Here is a 20,750-nt window from a genome sequence, read left to right as displayed (position 1 = left end):
TCTCATTTGTCACAAATATTTTTAGAAAAGTATGTTTTGATAATTGCTATCAGAAAGTTCCTTGTGGATTTTTTTATAAAATCCTATTTTAAACTCAGTTAGGAATTACTATATGGTCTTTTTAAGCTTTCAGCCAGCATTAATACTCATTGTTTAAGCTACCCACTGCTTTAGTCCACTCTAGACAGAAATATCATATCTTGGCCTGATGCTTCCATCAGAGTGGACCTCAGACACACAGCGTTTTGATTAACTGAGCGTGCAAGATTTGTGGCTGTGTATAGGAGGCCAAAGCCTGAAGTGGGATGGAAATATGTGTCTGAATGGGATGGGGGAGTTGTCAGCATTCACGGACCATTTGCCACCCATGTTCATGTTCAAGGAGGGTTACAAGGCAAAGGTGGTGGGAAAAGCTGTGGACACATGGAAAAACGTAGAAATCATGAGGTGCTAGAAGAGAAATCTCCCCTGAGCCCTTCCAGTGGATTGTCCTGTGAGAATACACACTCTCTCTCTCAGTTGATCCTACTTTGGGGATCTGTTGTAACTTTGGTCTTCTGATGAGAGCAGACGTGACTTTTGGCCTGAAAACTAAAAATCACTTTGCACCTGAAGTTAACCAGCATGAGAATTAAAAACACCAGACATTCAATACAGCAGAGCGATGCCCCTCCATGGTTTAAGTCAAGAGTAAGGAATACTGTATCTACTTGAAACAATGGGGGGGGGGGGGGAGCACATTTTAAATAGATAGATAGCAATTGCACAAACTGGAATTTTGCCGGGATGCTGAGACCAGCAGGCTTGTCACATGTGACATGGGTGCCTTAGTGCCTAGCTATGCTGTGACCTTGGTTTTGGGCCTTGCTCCAAAATGCAGCAGCAGTCTGTAGTTTGCCCCATTCTCACTTTCAGTAGAATATCAGGTGACTGTGTTTAATTGATGGTGTGACTCTATAGATACATACATACCTTACACTGAGCACCCTAACAAATTAATGTAACAAGCATAAGGAGAGCTGCAGCTCCAAGACTTCAGATTCGCTTTGAACTATATTTACAGTATGCACTGTCAACAGTTTCCCTGCCACAGCCATAAACTATCTCAGCAGGATAGACTAAATACACCTCTTTACAGGGGACATGAGTCTCCACTTTGTATTTCTCAGCTATAATATGGAGGGACAGAGACTTAGCTGGTGCAACTCAGCATAGCTCCAGGGCAGCCAGGTAAGCACCTGATTCCTATGAGCTGCCCCCAAGGAGAAAGACCAGAGCTGAGGGGAGAAGACAAAATGTAAACCCTGTGAAAACATTTTCTGAAACCTCTTGTGAATTACATTGAGTAACACCACAGCATCCAAGCTTCCATCGAATGCGAAAATCTTTCAGCTGGAGATTAAAGTGACAGTTTTAAAAAAACCAACAAGATACAGAAATACAAACTTCAGATAAATGAAATTATTTGGTTTTAGACTAATTAATGCCAATGTTTAATCTCCAAATTCCATCACATGCCACAGGATTGCTGAGCTTTTATAGATTGGGGCAGTGCAAAACACATTCCATATCTAAGAAAATCTTGCCAAAATCCCTGGCAATGCATCTTTTCTTTTTCTTTTTTTTTCCCCTTCTAATCCTTGTTTTGCTCTTGGTGTTCATGGTAACAGTAACAGCTGTCAAACCTGGCTTCAGGCTGTCTGACTCCCTTGGGAGAATTTATGTGTTTTTCTACTTCCTTTCCTTATTAGGAGGCAGGAATCTGCGACACCTATTAGAACAAGTATGCATAAAGGGTAATGACTGTGCAATTTATGAGTGGTCTGTTCTCCTTCAAGCAAGCCATCAGCCATAAGCACACAGTGTGTGCCAGGGATCACGGCTAAGTACAATCTTGCCGTGCAGCAGGTGGGCAGCAGCAGAGCTCCAATACAGGGAGAAGTGTGGCAGGGGAGGTCAAATGCTGGTCCACTTAAATAAACATCTTAATTGAATATCAGTGAAGAGAAGACAGGAGGGATGGTGTTGTTAAATGTTAAATGCTTAGCTTGAAGCCCCAGGTGAGGAACACAAATATCAGAGGGCCAGATCCTGTAATTTTGTGCCAAAGTCATTAAATTCCACCAACAGTCACAGTGCCTCTACTGCTGCAGAGTCCAATGAGCACTTCTCAGAAGGTGATGTGCCTACAGAAGTCTGTCCAGTAAGAGTAAGTGAAATAATGAGAGCTCAGCATGGTCTGATACGCAGTATAGTCATCCTGAGGTATTAGAATCCTATTCACTCCTGTTTAACAAAACTTTTCGAAAAATGAAAGGTAGGAGTTCTGGTCTAGAAACTAATCACAGACAGCAATGACCAGCACTTTAAAAGTGTGGAGAAGTCAGCAGACTCCACCTCATTTTTGAAAATGAGGAACCTTGACTTATATTCCTTATGCTGAAGGACTTGAATGAAAAGGGTTGGCTCTGCCCAAGTTTGGAAGCATTCACATCTGGCCTTTACCCTGGGCCCATCTCTAATCTTGCAAGCCACATATGGCCATTGCTTAGAGGCACTGTTCTTCCCAGTCCTGTGGCACACTGAGGTAGTTCAGTCTGAAGGTGACAATCCTGATTTTATTTAAACATGATGTGGCTTGGGTATTTGTAAGTATACTGCAGTCCCTTGCACAAGTAGGTGATTTTATTGGATAATGCTCTGGCTCTGTCATCTAACAAACAGAAACGTGGGAGGAGGAGGAAATAAAGAGCAGAGATCCACATCCACATCTCCAAGAACCAGACCAATCGCCTGAGAGTAAAATTAGCAAAAGCAATCGATTTCTGTAGCAAGATTCAGTCTAACCAGTCTCAATCTGTTATTCCAATAAATGTCACACCCATTTTACATCACTATAGAGAAGGAGGCAAAATAACTGCCCTGAACTGCTGACGTATAAACAAGTGCAGGCTCAAACACATTGACTCCATCAGATAACATACATCAGTAAGAACAGCAGGACACTGCTCATATTTCATTGGATTAGAATATTCTACCAGCAAATCTGTATTATTATATTATATTCTATAATATTATATTATTATATTATATTATATTATATTATATTATATTATATTATATTATAAACATGCCTTAAGTGTTTAATTACCTGTCTCGTTAGTAGGCAGCTGGAAGAACTGGCATGTGAGTCACAAAATCTCTAGCTAAGCAGAAGGTCTTCTTGCTCATCATGACATTTATCTAGTTTGCTGCCATGCAGTCCATGTACAGGCAAAATAAGAACAGTGATGACAATAACACCTGAAAATTCAGATTCTTTAAAGTTTTCCTTTTTTTAGGAAAATACCGTAATGAAAATATATTAAAGTACAGCAGAAAAATGAGATTTAAAAAAACCTGATAAATTAAGACAAACACAAGGAATTGGGAAGGAAAGAGGATCATGGGAAAGCCAATTCTGATGCAAACCAAGCACATATAGCACAGAATTTTGCCTATTTTTGCAGTTTGCCTATACAACTATAACACTTATCAGGACCTACATGATACCTCTTTGTTTAGGCATTCTCACTGATTAAATCTTGGTCTTCAGGCTAACAGCTAAACCTGCAGGCAGCAAAGATAATGTCATTGAACTATCCAATTAAGAGTTTGGATGTCTCAACATAGGTAAAGCAGTCAGATGCCATAGAGATGAATAAAAATGCATGCAATGCAGTAACAAGAATAACAGTTCTTTTTGGTAACTGGATGGAAGGAAATGATGCAGTTCCACCATGGCTTCGCCCATAGGATGGCTGTATTATTGGATATCTTCAGAGTTATCTTCACTGCTATCTCTGCATTTTTAGGAACAGTAAGGCTTAGGGTGCGCTGACTCTGTGCTACCTCTGCACCAGCCCTTGCATGTCTATGCCTGGTGTTGCTTTTGGACAGGCTGTGTACTGTGGAATATGTGGGTCCAGACACCACGTCACTTACACCAGGGAAAACCTACGTGTGTCTTGTCCTTCCTTTCCACCCCTTCTATGTTGGGTGCCCTGCCATAAGGCAAAACCTAGCACAGATGATGTGTGGATTGCTTGGTAGGTGTTGCCAGAATATCCCATTCTCTTACATACCACTTCAGAGGTCACACTCTATGTGTTTTCTTTGCACTATGGCTATTACAGTTAAGTGTGATAATTATCAAAATGCCTCTGCATGCTTGAGGGGGTGAATGATGAAGGAAGGAAAAGAAAGGCAGTGAATGATCTTCAGTTTTCACCAGTGCAAATGAGGGCAAGGCACAACCCTCTTTCTCTCTGTTAGAAGGTATTTTTCTTTCTCTGGGTGACTTTCCAGCATGGAGGTGGGTATTGCCTCAGCCACTTAGGCATATCCTGACAACACTGCTGTCATTTGCAGTCTCTTTGCAAGTATTCTACACCAATCCAGCCAGCACTGTAAATCAAGTTTCTTGAGTGAGTACTTCTCACCCAATCAATCCACGCATATCAGCAGCAGGTCTGTCAGGTCCAAATATGGATAGCTGGTAATGAATGACAATAAAACTATTCCATGTATTAAAAATATCTTTTTGGTAGCCCAGAAATACATGTTATCCTTTCCCCTCTTTCAGCCAAAAGTACAGAATCTAGACAGTGCCAGCCTTAACCATCATAGGAGGCATAGTTTTTTTCTTTTTTTTTAACCTTAGTTTATAGGTTCCAACCCAGACAGAAGTCAGACAATCCTGAAGGTTTTTTGGACTTAACGTTACTATATTGTTGCCTTTCATCTGTTTTGCCGAAGAATCCAAATGATGAGAATGACAGCTTAATCGAAAAAGGATAAGAGAGGAAGAGTTTCAAGGATGATGCTGGTAGCTGAGGTCTCATTTCAGGAATTAGATTAATTTAATGATCATAAAGGACACTGTAATGACAGCCCTCAGGACAAGGTCTCTCTCTATTCACAGAACAGGCTCAGCTCTTGCAATGTTTTGGTGCCATTACATGTTTTATTTGCTTGTCAAAGTACACCTTGTAGGCAGCATCTATGTTTAAGGATGTTTTGTTTGAATCATAGAATCATAGAATCATTTAGGTTGAAAAAGACCATTAAGATTATCAGATCCAACCTTTAACCTAGCATTGCCAAGTCCACCACTTAACCATGTCCCTAAGTGCCACATCTACATGTCTTTTAAATACTTCCAGGGATGGAGACTTAACCACTTCCCAGGGCAGCCTGTTCCAATGCCTGACAACCCTTTCAGTGAAGAAAGTTTTCCTAATATCCAGTCTAAACCTCTCCTGGCACAACTTGAGGCCATTTCCTTTTGTCCTGTCACTTGTTACTTGGGAGAAGAGACCAACACCCACCTCGCTACAACCTCCTTTCAGGTAGTTGTAGAGAGCGATAAGGTCTCCCCTCAGCCTCCTTTCCTCCAGGCTAAACAACCCCAGCTCCCTCAGCTGCTCCTCATAAGACTTGTGCTCCAGGCCCCTCACCAACTTGGTTGCCCTTCTCTGGACACGCTCCAGCACCTCAATGTCTTTCCGGTAGTGAGGGGCCCAAAACTGAACACAGTACTCGAGGTGCGGCCTCACCAGTGCTGAGTACAGGGGGACGATCACTTCCCTCATCCTGCTGGCCACACTGTTTCCCTCTTGTCACACTATAATCCCTCTTTTCAAGAGCCTGACTTTATCCCCATATGTACAGGACCTGAAAAGAGAGTTCACACAGCTGGCACTGAGCTTTACCATCAGGACTGTAGCTTCTCCCTGGTCAGGTAGAGGAATTAAGGAAAGTCCCCCAAGGGAGAAGCAGCTGGTGACTCTGTACTGCACAGGGGGGGTGGCACAGGACATGACGGGGACTACTTCCCATGGGACAACCCCTCCCCTGCCAGGGACAGCCAGGGAAGCTAATGCTGGTTTTGTGCCTCTATCTGCCATGTGCCAGCAGGACTGACCTCTGACAGACACACGCCAGTGGGGACCAAGACAAGCAATCTGTAGCTTCTTGGCCACCAGACTGTCAGGACAGTGATAATTTTTGATTGCTTCTGGTTTTGACTGGATCTGAAGTGGTGATACGGAGGTGTAAAGGCTTGTATCCCACTACCAGATCCCTAAACCATTCAGTGTCTCAAGTGAGCTCACAACTTACCAAGTAAGATCATCTTTAAAAATGGATTTGGTATCTGTCTCCTAACAAATTCTGTATATACACAAAATATACAACAGTAAAATATGTGTTTATATAAAATATTACATTTTGCATCGATATTTATATTCAAGCAAGCACAATTTCAAATATAAAGACTACACGTGTAATGTATGTGTATAGTACATTGACAAGATTTACGTAAACATTATACTACTAGGATAAACGTACAGATGTTCTCAGTGTACGTAAGACATTCTAAGATTAGCAGTTAACAGATCATTACTATTGGGCTTAGCTGGTAAAAGGTATAAGCATGTGAGTTAATAACCCTCCACAGTCCCAGTCTGTGACAGTGGAAAAATCAGAAAAGAAGGGAATAAGTCAACTTCCCTCTCAGCCTGTGAAAAATCCAAGCACTGATGCAGGACCATAACACACACTGACTTCAGATATCTTTATGGTTCAGCTTTGCCCTCAGATGAGCATACATTTCTTGCACTTAACTCTTCTCTGGTCATTCCACCTTCTCAAAGGACATCCAAAATAGTCTTAGTTTTTCACCCTGCCCGACTTCCTTCCTGCATGTATGCATGAGCCGGGTGGTTATGCAGGATGTGAACAGAAAATGTGGGGACCTGTCTGTGAGCACAGAGTAAAGTGCAGAAGATCAGAATCAATTGCCATTTTGGAAATTTTAGCTGCCAGTTTTGTAAGTACTAAAATCCCAACCAACCTGTTCAGCTAATGTTCTCAGCCATATTGGATTGTTCTCTAAATTTCAGCCCAGTTCCTGTACAATTTTGTTCAATCACTTCAATGGTTTTATTAAATTTACCTCAAAGCAAAACATTCCTAGTTCAAATACTCCCCACAGGCTGTATGCTCCTAGCAGACGCTGCCAGCCCTTCGTATCCCAGGCACCAGAGAATGGACCTCTGTGTCTCTAAATCCCCTTGCCTATTTGCAGTCTGACTTCTGGAGCGCTGCACTCTAGGAGAGCTTGCTAGGAGTCCTTTTGCTTGGTTTTTTCAGTGCAGAAACCTGCAGTTCCACTGAAAAGCAGGGGAAGCTGAGAGATCCTGGGCCAGGATTTTTTCTAAATGCAAATGTGTAGAGGTGCACCTTCCACTGTGCAAAGATGGCCTAAAACATGGAGAAGTTGTGACCCCCCATGAACTCAAGAGAAGCTGTGTGCTTCTGACAGGTGATCCCTGTTTTGCCGTTGTGACTAAATACAATTTACATATTTACATCCTCATAACTTTTTTTTTGCCAGAACAATTACTTCCTATAATTAAAATCCCTGTGGTCATTTGGCAGCTCTTACTTTAGCCAGAGATGTTTATGCACTGCCTCATGTATTAACAAGACAGAGCTGCAAGCCAAAGCACACTATGATTTAAGAGGGTACCTAATTTTTGTGTTTATGTTTCTTTTTATATGCAGTGAAAATGTAGGTATTAGAAGGAGACCGATATCCTTGTTATTAGCCTTTTGAACATCATGCTTACTATTTACTTTGATAAAATCGGCAGGTGATGGTTAAGAAAGGTAGCTTTACAAGCACCCTTGGCTCCACCTTTTGCCTTTCAGTAACAGCCTATGTGGGATGGAGAGGATCAAAAGCCAGAGAAAGCAACTGTATAAACAGTTCAGGTGGTAACTGGCTTCATTAGGCAGCAGAATATTTTAAAACTATTGATAATATTTAATTAAGCAGACATGGCCTTATTTCATCAAGCAGACATTACTAATACTGAAGTCTTTTTATAGCATACATTTAATTTAGACACCCTCCCCCGGTAATTGAAGTAATGTAGGGTCTGGTTCTCATTTATGCCTAGTCTCTATATGAATACTAACTTTCTAGCCATAAACAGCCAGTGGGCTCATTGCAGGCATCAGAGGGCATGTGATCCTTTTGGAGGGATTTGAAACCTATAAATAAAACAGCATTAAAGAGTCTGTACGTCTACTCTGCAACAAAGGACGAGGAAACAGAAAAATGCTGGCTCTTTCTCTTTATTGCCTTTTAAGAAGTAACAGCAAAATGTGAAACCCAGTGCACCACACAAGACATCTCTAACAAAACGCATTTGATATTTAGAGCTGAAGGAATATTTTCTCCTCAGAGGAGCAATGACAGCTAAGCATTTCTTCAGAGCACTTTGGGCCGTTGTTTTAAAAATAAAAAGAGTGTTTCAGTTCTTCAAAACAAAATAGTTTGTCTTTTTTAACAAAAATGTAAACTCTTATAATGAAAATTGCTATTTAACATCATTTTGTGGCCAACAAACATTGCAGTGGATACTGTTGCATTGTCCATTCCAATACTGAAATGTTAAAAAAAAAAGTTTATCATACCAAAATACTTTTCCGGAATTATATGTTTCGAAACAGCCTTTGCTTTAAGAACTAAAACTCCATATATTATTAGTAATGCAATAACTTTTAGAAAATATTTGGCATCTGCTTGTGAAATGTCACTTTTTCCAAAGTTTTTCTCCTAAATACTTCAATACACATAGGACGCAGTCTAATTACTTTCAGCATTTACACATTAGAATGGAATGACTCTGAAGAAGCTGTCTATTGCCTCGGGTAAAGAATATAATATTAAAACTCTTAAGGAGTTCCTACCATATTTAACCCTTTAATAAATTTCCTTAAATGCTATTTTTAAAGTTTTAAATGCTTGTGAAGCAGATTGGGAAGAAACCCAAAGCACTGATTGAAGGTAGAACTGTATGGTTACAAAATTAGCAACTTAATTTGGGCAAAGTGAAGTCAGCTTCCATTTCAGTCCATTTCAATACTCAACTAGAGAATAGAAGAGGATCTGAGGAAGCCCAGGGGAAGGAGAACCGACAAGTTCTCTGAGAAAAGCAAATTAGGATTCTTTTGGTGCCGTGCTGAAGAAAAGGGTCTGCAGTTAACCTTAAAAACATTAGCAAGCTTTTGCATCTGTTTTTACTGAAGATTAGCAGTAAGACTTAAAGGCTGCATGGACTCTAGTGTAGACTGATAAGCCTCAGAAATATCTTCCTGCCTTTTCTCCTAAAGGCTGAGGAGACATTTCTCTAGTGTTATTCCTGTGGAGCCGAGATAAGCTGGAAGGCCAGAGTGAGTCTGGTGTATTTATCAGTCAGTGAAAACCTCGGCTCAAATGAAACACTAGTTCAGAAGCTCATCAATCACTTTTTCTAGTTTCCAAGAGATAAGCCAGGCAATGTTTATTAAGAGCAGTTTCTGCACCACTGAAGTGTAGTTAAACAGACATACTGTTCATGATCACCAGCTGTGTTATGTGTCATGTTATGAACAGACTACTTTTATATAGATGTTCTGGGGTTGTGCTCTACCTATATATTGTTTCTGAAGCTGAAGACGGCTCTGAATTAAGGTAAAGGCTTGCATTTATCACCGTTTATCAGCTTAATGATGAGCCATGTTAGCATCCCAAAGTGCTCATTGCATCAGTCTTGCAGGGGCCCTTATTCTCCCTTGCCTCCCCTACCTGTGGGAAGATAGGAGAGGCTTGGGATTTATTGTGATCCTATCTGGCAAGTTCACTACTGGTCAGTACCATAGTTCACACTCATCTGAGCATAGCTGGAGGACACAATCTAACTCCTCAGAGGAGCTGCTGCCTCCAGAGCTGGGGAGTCCTGAGGTACCCCAGAATTTCAGTCCCGCTCCATCAACCTGGCTCCAAAATGGTGGGGCGGGGGGGTTAGCCTTTTTCTGATTTTTTAATCACCTGGTGAAATCCCTTAGCAGGGTTTAAATTCTCACTTATATCATGCCAAATGGCCCAAATGATCCAGCAAGAAAGTTTTCATTTCCTTTGACAACTGACAGGTCCTTTCTGGTTTGGGGTCTGCCTATAATGCAGTGCAGTAAGGTGCACCCTTACTGCCACATCATGCTCTCCAGAGTTTATTCCTGGTAGAAAGCATCTCTCGAATACACCTATATGGAAAAAGCATAATTTCTTTTGCTTTGTTTGCCTCTGTGTATATCTTTTATCTGTTGATCCATTAGCTCAGTTCTGCATCTGAGTTATTTACTGACCTTTCAAGTACCAAACTGTTCAGTGAAACAACAAGTCCAGCTGCTCACAGGATTTCTTCCCAGCAGATTGCAAATATTTTTTCCAGTTTTACTTTCTTTCTTCATCAGCTGGCAGACAGGGCATAAGTTCCACAGAGAGCAGGTTTTTGTGTATGAACATAAAATGCAATGAGGGGCTTGTGCAGCTCTGTGATCATCTTTTCAAGTAATAATAATTAAAAAAAAAAGATAATGTCCTTCTTGTCTGTCTAAGGACTAAAGAGGCTTCCCTTCCCATAATAGCCAGGGGAAGAGAGAGCCCAGGGCTCCATTGATTGTGCACAATGGGACTCTTCTTGCAGTGCTTCTCAGGCCAGTGAAGAAAGTCAGCTATTACCCAGAGCGATGAAAGGGCTAAAGATGGGAAATGGAGAACCTGAAGGGCCATGAATAAAACCTGTCCCTGTTAGGAAACCAGCCTCATCAGGCTCTAATCAGTGAGGAAACGGCTGTGCTGCCAGGGCCTGAAATATTTAAATCCCTGTGACAGACAAGATGGAAGCTGTGTGAGTCTGTGTTTCAGGCTGCTGTCAAGGAGGAACTGTTTGGTTTTGTGAGAGGAATGAGCTGAGAGAGTGGAAGAAGAGGGGAGTCAGCAATGGAGTTATTAATTATTGTACTTTGCACAGCCTTCTTCTTTCTTAGAAAGTCATAATTTAGGCACAGGCAAAAGGGTCCTGCTGCCAGTGTTGATCCAGCCGTGATCCTCAAAGATGTCTGCCAGCCTTCTCACTCCCTTGCAGCCCTGATGGGGAGGAAAATCCAACTCTGTGCCAAGCAAGGGGCCCCAGTATGATGGCTAGAGCAAGGTCACTAAAAATATAAAAACAGGGCCAAATTCCAACATCACTTAACTCTTGTTAAATACTTAAATCTAGATGTGCTCCGCTCTGCTCTGCAGTAGACACGGAAGCCACTCTGGCTCCTTTCTTTCCTCAGAGTCAGTCCCCACTTCTCAAACCTCATCTGCTTGGTGTTGTCCTCAGACCTCACCAAGAAGAGTTGGTGATGCTTTTTGTAAAACAGAGCTGGTTAAGCAAAGGAACACCTGTCGTCTGCAAGAGATAATGCAATGTCTTTCGCTTACAAGAAGAAAAACCGTGGAAAAGGTAGCTAAGGAAGCAGGCAAAAGTTGTCATCATTTTACCCTGAGTGACAAGTAATTATTTCCAGCATTTGCAATCTAAAATACCACTTCTGTGGCTCACAGAATCCAATAGAAATTAATCACTTCTATGCTCATTTTTTCAAAGTGATAACTGAAGCTGTACCTAGAGTTGTAGATCAGACACCAATCTGAGTTTGTACAGACAAACATTGGATAATTGTGCAAACAAGGCAGATCAGGGCATACTTCATGGCCTGCTAGGGAATATATTTTAAAATCTGGTCATTATTCACTTGTTATTACAGTGCAATTTGGATATATCTGTATTGTTACCAACTCACACTTTTGCACTGTGATAATAATAATTAACCACAGAGTGGTGGCAAGTAGATGCTGGGAAAAAGAAATTTCTCACTTTTTGAGTTGTGCTTATTTTGCAAAGTCTACCCCTTTTCAATTCCATATTTGTCCCAAAAGAAAGCAAAGTATAGGTCAGGAACACATTTTTGACAAAGAAAATATTTTCTTTTGGTTAAGAGCAGGATGCTACCATCTCAAATGCAGCATGAAGTCACACTGTGAAGTCCTTTCTGCGGCTTTTGGGAAAGGAAAACCATACTTGCACTACAAATTATTATTATGGTAGAGCATGCACTGTGGTCCATGTGCAGGATTTCCAGATATTGAGTAGTCCATGCTGAAATTCTTTGCAGCCGTAAATCTAGCATGCCCCTGGAGCGAATCAAATTTACTGCATGCTTACAGCACCCAGAGATGCTTAGGCCCATGGAAAACAGTGTGTCCTTGTGCTAGACACCTTGCAAAGATAGAATAGGAGGAAGCATCTGCCTCTTGGAGATTAAAAACAAAATAAAAAAGACTAATAAAGAGTGAAGGAAGAATATATGTGGAATAAGCACCAAGGGAGGGACTGAAAGGGATTACAGGAAACAACCATGCTGAATGAGGAAGAAAAAGTCCGTAGGGATACAAGTAATGATTAGTCCCGCACAAACTTCTTGCTGCAATGGCTCTTGCCAGCTATTCCACACAGGTTTTCCCAAATACCAAACAGCTACAAAGCACAATGGCTCCATGCGAGGCAGTACATTTTAAAGATTAAGAATGCCTTGTGTTTCCTAGGACCAGAGGAAGTTAGAGAGGGCTGGAACAAGCCTAATTTCTTCTCTCTTGCCCAAATACTGTTGGGCAGAAGACAGAGGAAGATTGGCATATCCATCTCATGCAGGCAAACTTTTTTGCAACTGGAGAGGATTGGTGCACTTTTAAAGCTCTGGCACAGATATCTGAAAATAATGGCCAGAGCAGTATTTGCTTGTTTTTTTCACCTAACATTTTGTCTCCCTTTCTAACTGTGTTATAAAATGACTGTAGAAATACAACACTTAAAATGCTCAGTGACCAAGCCACAGCTTCTTGTTTATATAATGGTTTCAGAGCAAAAGGAGCCTTGCCAGAGATGTAGACTTCAGCTCCCAAGTGTAGTAGCACAGACATCACTGTTTCAGGTGGCTTAAAACCAAACACACAGTCTAGAGAGACTGTTGACAAAATGGCTTGTGTTGGTCCAGATGCAACCAAGCAAGCACTGAATGGCCACACAGTCCTTCTGTCATGCAAGAGCAACACTGCTGCAGAGCTCTGGCATCTGGGAGAAAAAGTGATGTGAAAAAGCAAGGACAGAAGCAGCAGTGGGTTGCTGGTGCTGGAGGGCAGGGGGCTGATAGCAACCAGAAGACAAATGCAGTTAGGCAGCAAAGAGTCACCACATAGTACAACTGATTATATCACAAATAGTATGAGAATTAGGACTAGGGAACTGGTACCTAAGAATCAATGTTCACAGCTTTCATATGGATACTTAAAATATATGCCTAATATACAGCTTCTTCCTTTGCATTTCATCAGTTTCCTTGCTTTTCATATCTGAACCTAGAGCTGATTTTCTCCCTGTCCTATTGAACATGTAGACAGTATTGAGCTGAAATACTGTGACTGCTTGTCCCTTTCCAGAGATTGTATCCCAGTGTTCATGTTAACAGAAAGTTCTGGAGGGACATAAGCTACATATTCAAATTACATCACCTAGACTTTGACTGCAAATTCCTAATCAGCTGGGAATGAAATGTGCCTTTTGACTAGATCTCTCGTTTATCCAGGCTTTGAGCTCCTCATCTATTCAGACTTGATCCATTGAGAGGAAGGCGAGACCAAACTTGAGAGAACAGCCCAAGCCCAGCAGCTGACTTCGGTCATCTGTGGCATGGCCTTTCTTAAGAAAATACCTGACTTGAAAGGTAGAAAGAAGAGACAGCTGGAGGCAAAACACCTATTGTTGGTGAGACCAGCCAGCTGAGGCATCGTCATGGAAAATGCTTATGATGCAGATACGGATACATCTACACAGGGGAGCTGGGCATCTAGTCAGGGCCAACAGGGTCCAGCGCAAGATATTCTGAGGAAAGGAGGCCCCTGATAAGTCAAAGCATGCAGGAAACCCATGTGTAAAACCAATATAGTGCACCACAGCTAATAATAATGGCTGCAGTGCATAAAATCAAGCCCAAAATAGCCTCCACTCTGGGGGGAGTTGCATGTCATTGGGCATCATAAATAACATCAGGAGTGTCTCCCAAATGTCTCCTCCCCATGAACAGGGCTAGTTTGGGAAACAACAGACTACCTAGGTTTAACCAGCTTTCTTAGGTGCACATGAAACACACTTCGACAGTTTGTGGCAAATATGAGAACTCAGGGTCTTTTGCAAGTTTCTCTTAACTCTGCCCTGCAAAGGCAGCTCAAATTTGTGGATCAAGCAGAACTTAGGCTACCTACAAAGTATAACAAGGACAACAGAACCTGTGCAACAGGGAGCTAGAAGTGTTCTGCATGCTCCAGAGAGCAGTTGTTCCCTTTTTGCTACAAAGAACTGTGCCTGCAAGCAAGCTTTATTTCCTCAGGCAAAACACGACTGAATGTCACGCGTTCAAGTTTTAATCTGTTTATAGGTTTAAATAGATATGTGATAAGGATTATTCTCATAAGTAAATACTTCAGGCATGATTTTCAAGGTTCCACCTCAGCAAGCCATCCTTCATCATAGCATATGTTCAGTGCCATGCACATCCTAAATAGGAGAAAATGAAGAGTATGGTTTCAGGCTTCAGTTAACTAGAGCCTGACTGAATCAGGATAGCAGAAAAACACCTCTTGTCTAGATAACAAAGTCTCTATTTTATTTATAAAAATGCCAATGACAGCAACTTTTAATTAAATTCATATGGTAATATTCCCAAAGATCCCTCCATAAGATACAGATGGAGAAGGTCATTCTCTTCTGCTTTTCAGACAGCTTTAAAAATGAGCAGATGCTGCTTAGTTATGTGCTTGATAAATGCATTTCATTTTATTTCCTGCCATGCATAAAACTCAGCTAACGCCTATCTGGTCTTTGCATGTTGAGGCACGGTATCCATACGTGTATCTAGGTGTACACATGAATGGATAAACTTTATCAGCCGATTTTACATAAAAATAAGAATTGTGCTTTTTATCAGTTTATATTTCACCTCTGATGTCATGTATAATTTTCTTTTGTTTTCCCCTGTTTCTTTAAGTCTCATTTATTTTTCTTTCTTCATGCTCTCCCTGACTCTCTCCATACACATCTATTACTTCTGCTCTCTTCCCACCTAAGTTTTCCCTTTTGCCTTTTCCCATCCTTCATTACCGCAAGAAGTTTATATGTCTTTCTCTGTGCCTGCATAGTTTTCTGGTTGGGAAGCACATAAATATATGAAATCTTTCCCTTCTTGTCCTGCCATAAACACCGTGTGCGCCCTTGCAAAAACTTGGCCCAGCTCCTGCCGTTCAGCACTGTGGGTCTGACAACTGCTGTGGCTGGTCACTGAGCCCAAATAGAGGTGTGGAAACCACAAGTAGCTGCAGTACACAATCACTGTTCAAATATTGGCCTAGAGGGTTGAATCAACCTGGGACTGAGGAGTACAGCATCCCAGTGTTGAGGAGTACGGGAAGGGAAGGGAAGGGAAGGGAAGGGAAGGGAAGGGAAGGGAAGGGAAGGGAAGGGAAGGGAAGGGAAGGGAAGGGAAGGGAAGGGAAGGGAAGGGAAGGGAAGGGAAGGGAAGGGAAGGGAAGGGAAGGGAAGGGAAGGGAAGGGAAGGGAAGGGAAGGGAAGGGAAGGGAAGGGAAGGGAAGGGGAGGGGAGGGGAGGGGAGGGGAGGGGAGGGGAGGGAGGGGAGGGGGAGGGGAGGGGAGGGGAGGGGAGGGAAGGGGAGGGGAGGGAAGGGAAGGGAAGGGAAGGGAAGGGAAGGGAAGGGAAGGGAAGGGAAGGAAGGGAAGGGAAGGGAAGGGAAGGGAAGGGAAGGGAAGGGAAGGGAAGGGAAGGGAAGGGAAGGGAAGGGAAGGGAAGGGAAGGGAAGGGAAGGGAAGGGAAGGGAAGGGAAGGGAAGGGAAGGGAAGGGAAGGGAAGGGAAGGGAAGGGAAGGGAAGGGAAGGGAAGGGAAGGGAAGGGAAGGGAAGGGAAGGGAAGGGAAGGGAAGGGAAGGGAAGGGAAGGGAAGGGAAGGGAAGGGAAATCAAAGGAAAGGAAAGGAAGGGAAGGGAAGGGAAGGGAAGGGAAGGGAAGGAAGGGAAGGGAAGGGAAGGGAAGGGAAGGGAAGGGAAGGGAAGGGAAGGGAAGGGAAGGGAAGGGAAGGGAAGGGAAGGGAAGGGAAGGGAAGGGAAGGGAAGGGAAGGGAAGGGAAGGGAAATCAAAGGAAAGGAAGGGAAGGGAAGGGAAGGGAAGGGAAGGGAAGGGAAGGGAAGGGAAGGGAAGGGAAGGGAAGGGAAGGGAAGGGAAGGGAAGGGAAGGGAAGGGAAGGGAAGGGAAGGGAAGGGAAGGGAAGGGAAGGGAAGGGAAGGGAAGGGAAGGGAAGGGAAGGGAAGGGAAGGGAAGGGAAGGGAAGGGAAGGGAAGGGAAGGGAAGGGAAGGGAAGGGAAGGGAAGGGAAGGGAAGGGAAGGGAAGGGGAGGGAAGGTGTCCTGGGTTCAGCTGGGATAGAGTTAATTTTTACAGGAACCTGGGAGGGGGGGGGGGAGGGGGGGGGCAATGCCGGGGCAGCCGACCTGAACTAGCCAAGGAGCTATTCCATACCATGTGACATCATGCTCAGTATATAAATGGGGAGCGGGCCGGGGAGAGGGCTCGGGACTTTCGGTGGCGGAGCATCGGGTTCCGGGTGGTGAGCAGTTGCACTGTGCATCACTCTTTTTGTATATTCTTTCATTAGTACCGTTGTTGTTGTTGTAACCTTTTTTTTTGTGTTGTCCCAGTAAACTGCCCTTATCTCAACCCTCGAGGTTCCAGGTTTTTTTTTTCTTTTCTCTCCTCGGTCTCCTCCCTATCCCACCGGAGGGGGGCGGGAGGAGTGAGCGAGCGGCTGCGTGGTCCTTTGTTACCGGCTGGGCTGAAACCACGACAGTCCTTTTTGGCGCCCAACGTGGGGCTCGAAGGGTTGAGATAACGACAGATCTGGCCAGAGCGTGTTGAAACAAATTTGTCATACGCATTTCTTATATTAGATAAATAGATGTTAGTCACAATGTTGATTCATTTGTTTACATGGTGGCGTTTTGTAAGTTCTTATGTGCTCTAGGTATTGCCTGTAGTCACGTTTCTCACCTCTGGGAGAGTGATTGGGATTATCATTTTGCTGTACTGGGCAATGTCGACTTGTGAAATGATTACATCACTGGTCATGAGGTTAAGCTGGTATCTGTATGAGGCAGTGATATCATTTCCATACTTCGGGCACCTTCTAATGGATTTTATTGGTAATTACACTCACTCCATGGGGAAGTTAGGGGGGGATACTTCCCCTCGTCCGTTCGCCTCCCTTCTCTCCTTCCGACTAATTACAACAGCTTTTGAGAATTTTGAATATCCTTGGGATGCGCAAGCCAGTGTGCTGTTAGTGCTATGCCTCCTGAATATGTTTCAGGTCTTGTTTAGGGCTACAAAAAGGCTCTTTAAGAGTACCACCCAGAGATCTGCCCCAAAGCTGGATATTCATGGGTGGCACGGCATGTGGGAGGATATGTGCAGGTATCTAGAGAACTTCTCACCTCCAGTGGCTTGGAAGTTCACTCCCGAACAACTACAGAACCCTCATGAGGTGGTAGAATATTTGAAAGAAAAATGCTGTGGCTATTCCAAAGACGTACAACTCGCTGCACTGTGCTGGGCCCTGGCCAGTGTCTACCAAACACTGCTTGATATTAGGCAGCACCCTCAGGGGGAAAAAGGGGAAAAGATGAAAAACAGGACAACAGGCACCATGGCTACCCAAACCCCGACAACAGGCACCGTGGCTACCCCTACCCCGACAACAGACACCGTGGCTACTCCAACCCCGGCAACAGGCAGTGTGGCTACCCCAACCCCGGTGACAGATACTGCAGCTAAACCAGAGGACCAACCTGTGCCAGTATCAGTCGCCCCTGTACAGAAAAAGAAACACACAAAGAAATCAGTTCGCTTAGTGAGAGATGAAGATGAACCAGGGTCATCGCGAGAACAGGAGGAAGAGGCAGAACCTGAAATAATTACCCGATCTCTATCCCTGAGTGAGTTGCGTGACATGCGAAAAGATTTTAGCTGCTACCCAGGTGAGCACATTGTTACCTGGCTGCTCCGATGCTGGGATAATGGGGCTAGTAGTGTGGAATTAGAGGGTAAGGAAGCCAAGCAGTTGGGATCTCTGTCTAGGGAAGGGAGCATCGACAAGGCGATTGGGAGAAAAACACAAGTCCTCAGCCTCTGGAGGCGACTTCTGTTAGGTGTAAAGGAAAGATACCCCTTCAAGGATGAAGTTACATGTCACCAAGGCAAGTGGACCACCATGGAGAAAGGTATCCAGTACCTGAGGGAATTAGCTGTGCTGGAGGTGATTTATAATGATCCAGAAAATGCGCAGTCACCCACAGATCCAGATGAAGTCCAATGCACACAACCCATGTGGCGGAAGTTTCTACGAAGTGCACCACCAACCTATGCCAACTCATTGGCAGTAATGTCCTGGAAAGAAGGCAATGGACAAACGGTGGATGAATTGGCTGTCCAACTCCGGCAATACGAAGGAAGTCTCTCTTCCTCCCTACGGGCCTGTGTCTCGGCTGTAGAGGAATTGTCCCGAGAGTTCCAGCAATTCAAAGTGGATATGTCCTCCTCCCCACCTGTACAGGCCCGCATCGCAGCTATTGGGAGTAAGCACTCCTCTGCCCAAGAGAGAGGAGAGAGAAAGTACACACGACGGGCTAACCTGTGGTTTTACCTGTGTGACCATGGAGAGGACATGAGGAAGTGGGATGGAAAACCTACCTCAGTCCTGGATGCACGGGTACAGGAGTTGCGAGAAAAAGCAACCAGAAAAGAGGATTCTTCTTGGAAAGCTGCTGCTCCAGTTTCCCGTGAGCAGTCCCCCAGATGCAGTAGATGGGATGATGCCATTTCTGATCCTCTTGAAGGGACTTCTGATTCATGTGTGCGAAAAGTGAGTAACGGATATTCTAACCAGGATTAGAGGGGCCCTGCCTCCAGCCAGGTGGAGGAGAGGGACAACCGAGTCTACTGGACAGTGTGGATTCGATGGCCTGGCACGTCCGACCCACAGGAATATAAGGCTCTAGTAGACACTGGTGCACAATGCACCCTAATGCCATCAAGTTATAAAGGGGCAGAACCCATCTGTATCTCTGGTGTGACAGGGGGATCCCAAGAGCTAACCATATTGGAAGCTGAAATGAGTCTAACCGGGAATGAGTGGCATAAACACCCCATTGCAACTGGCCCAGAGGCCCCGTGCATCCTTGGTATAGATTATCTCAGGAGGGGGTATTTTAAGGACCCAAAAGGGTACCATTGGGCCTTTGGTATAGCTGCATTGGAGACAGAGGAGATTGAACAGCTGTCTACCCTGCCTGGTCTCTCTCAAGACCCTTCGGTTGTGGGGTTGCTGAAGGTTGAAGAACAACACGTGCCAATTGCTACCACAACGGTGCACCGGCGGCAATATCGCACCAACCGAGACTCCCTGATCCCCATCCATAAGCTGATTTGCCAATTGGAGAGCCAAGGAGTGATCAGCAAGACTCACTCACCTTTTAATAGTCCCATATGGCCCGTGCGGAAATCTAATGGGGAATGGAGACTAACAGTAGATTATCGTGGGCTGAATGAAGTCACGCCACCGCTGAGCGCTGCTGTGCCAGATATGTTAGAGCTTCAATATGAACTGGAATCAAAGGCAGCTAAGTGGTATGCCACAATTGACATTGCTAATGCATTTTTCTCCATTCCTTTGGCAGCGGAGTGCAGGCCACAGTGTGCTTTCACTTGGAGGGGCGTCCAGTACACCTGGAATCGACTGCCCCAGGGGTGGAAACACAGCCCCACTATTTGCCATGGACTGATCCAGGCTGCACTGGAAAAAGGTGAAGCTCCAGAACACCTGCAATACATTGATGACATCATTGTATGGGGCAACACGGCAGAAGAAGTTTTTGAGAAAGGGAAGAAAATAATCCAAATCCTTTTGAAGGCTGGTTTTGCCATAAAAGAAAGTAAGGTCAAGGGACCTGCACAGGAGATCCAGTTCTTAGGAGTAAAATGGCAAGACGGGCGTCGTCACATCCCTATGGATGTGATTAACAAAATAGCAGCTATGTCCCCACCGACTAATAAAAAGGAAACACAGGCTTTCTTAGGTGTTGTGGGTTTTTGGAGAATGCATATTCCAAATTACAGTCAAATTGTAAGTCCTCTCTACCAAGTTACCCGGAAGAAGAATGATTTTAAATGGGGGCCTGAGCAACGACAAGCCTTTGAACAAATTAAGCGGGAGATTGTTCATGCAGTAGCTCTTGGGCCAGTCCGGGCAGGACAAGATGTTAAAAATGTGCTCTATAGTGCAGCTGGGGAGAATGGCCCTACCTGGAGCCTCTGGCAGAAAGCACCTGGGGAGACCCGAGGCCGACCCCTGGGGTTTTGGAGTCGGGGATACAGAGGATCCGAGGCTCGCTATACTCCAACTGAAAAAGAGATATTGGCAGCATATGAAGGAGTTCGAGCCGCCTCAGAAGTGGTTGGTACTGAAGCACAGCTCCTCTTAGCACCCCGACTGCCAGTGCTGGGCTGGATGTTCAAAGGGAAAGTCTCCTCTACACATCACGCGACTGATGCCACATGGAGTAAGTGGGCCGTACTGATCACACAACGAGCTCACATAGGAAACCCCAGTTGCCCAGGAATTGTGGAAGTGATCATGGACTGGCCAGAAGGCAAAGATT

Source organism: Harpia harpyja, chromosome Z (genome assembly GCF_026419915.1).
Source record: "Harpia harpyja isolate bHarHar1 chromosome Z, bHarHar1 primary haplotype, whole genome shotgun sequence".
Lineage (NCBI taxonomy): Eukaryota > Metazoa > Chordata > Aves > Accipitriformes > Accipitridae > Harpia > Harpia harpyja.
This window is presented reverse-complemented; position numbering follows the sequence as displayed.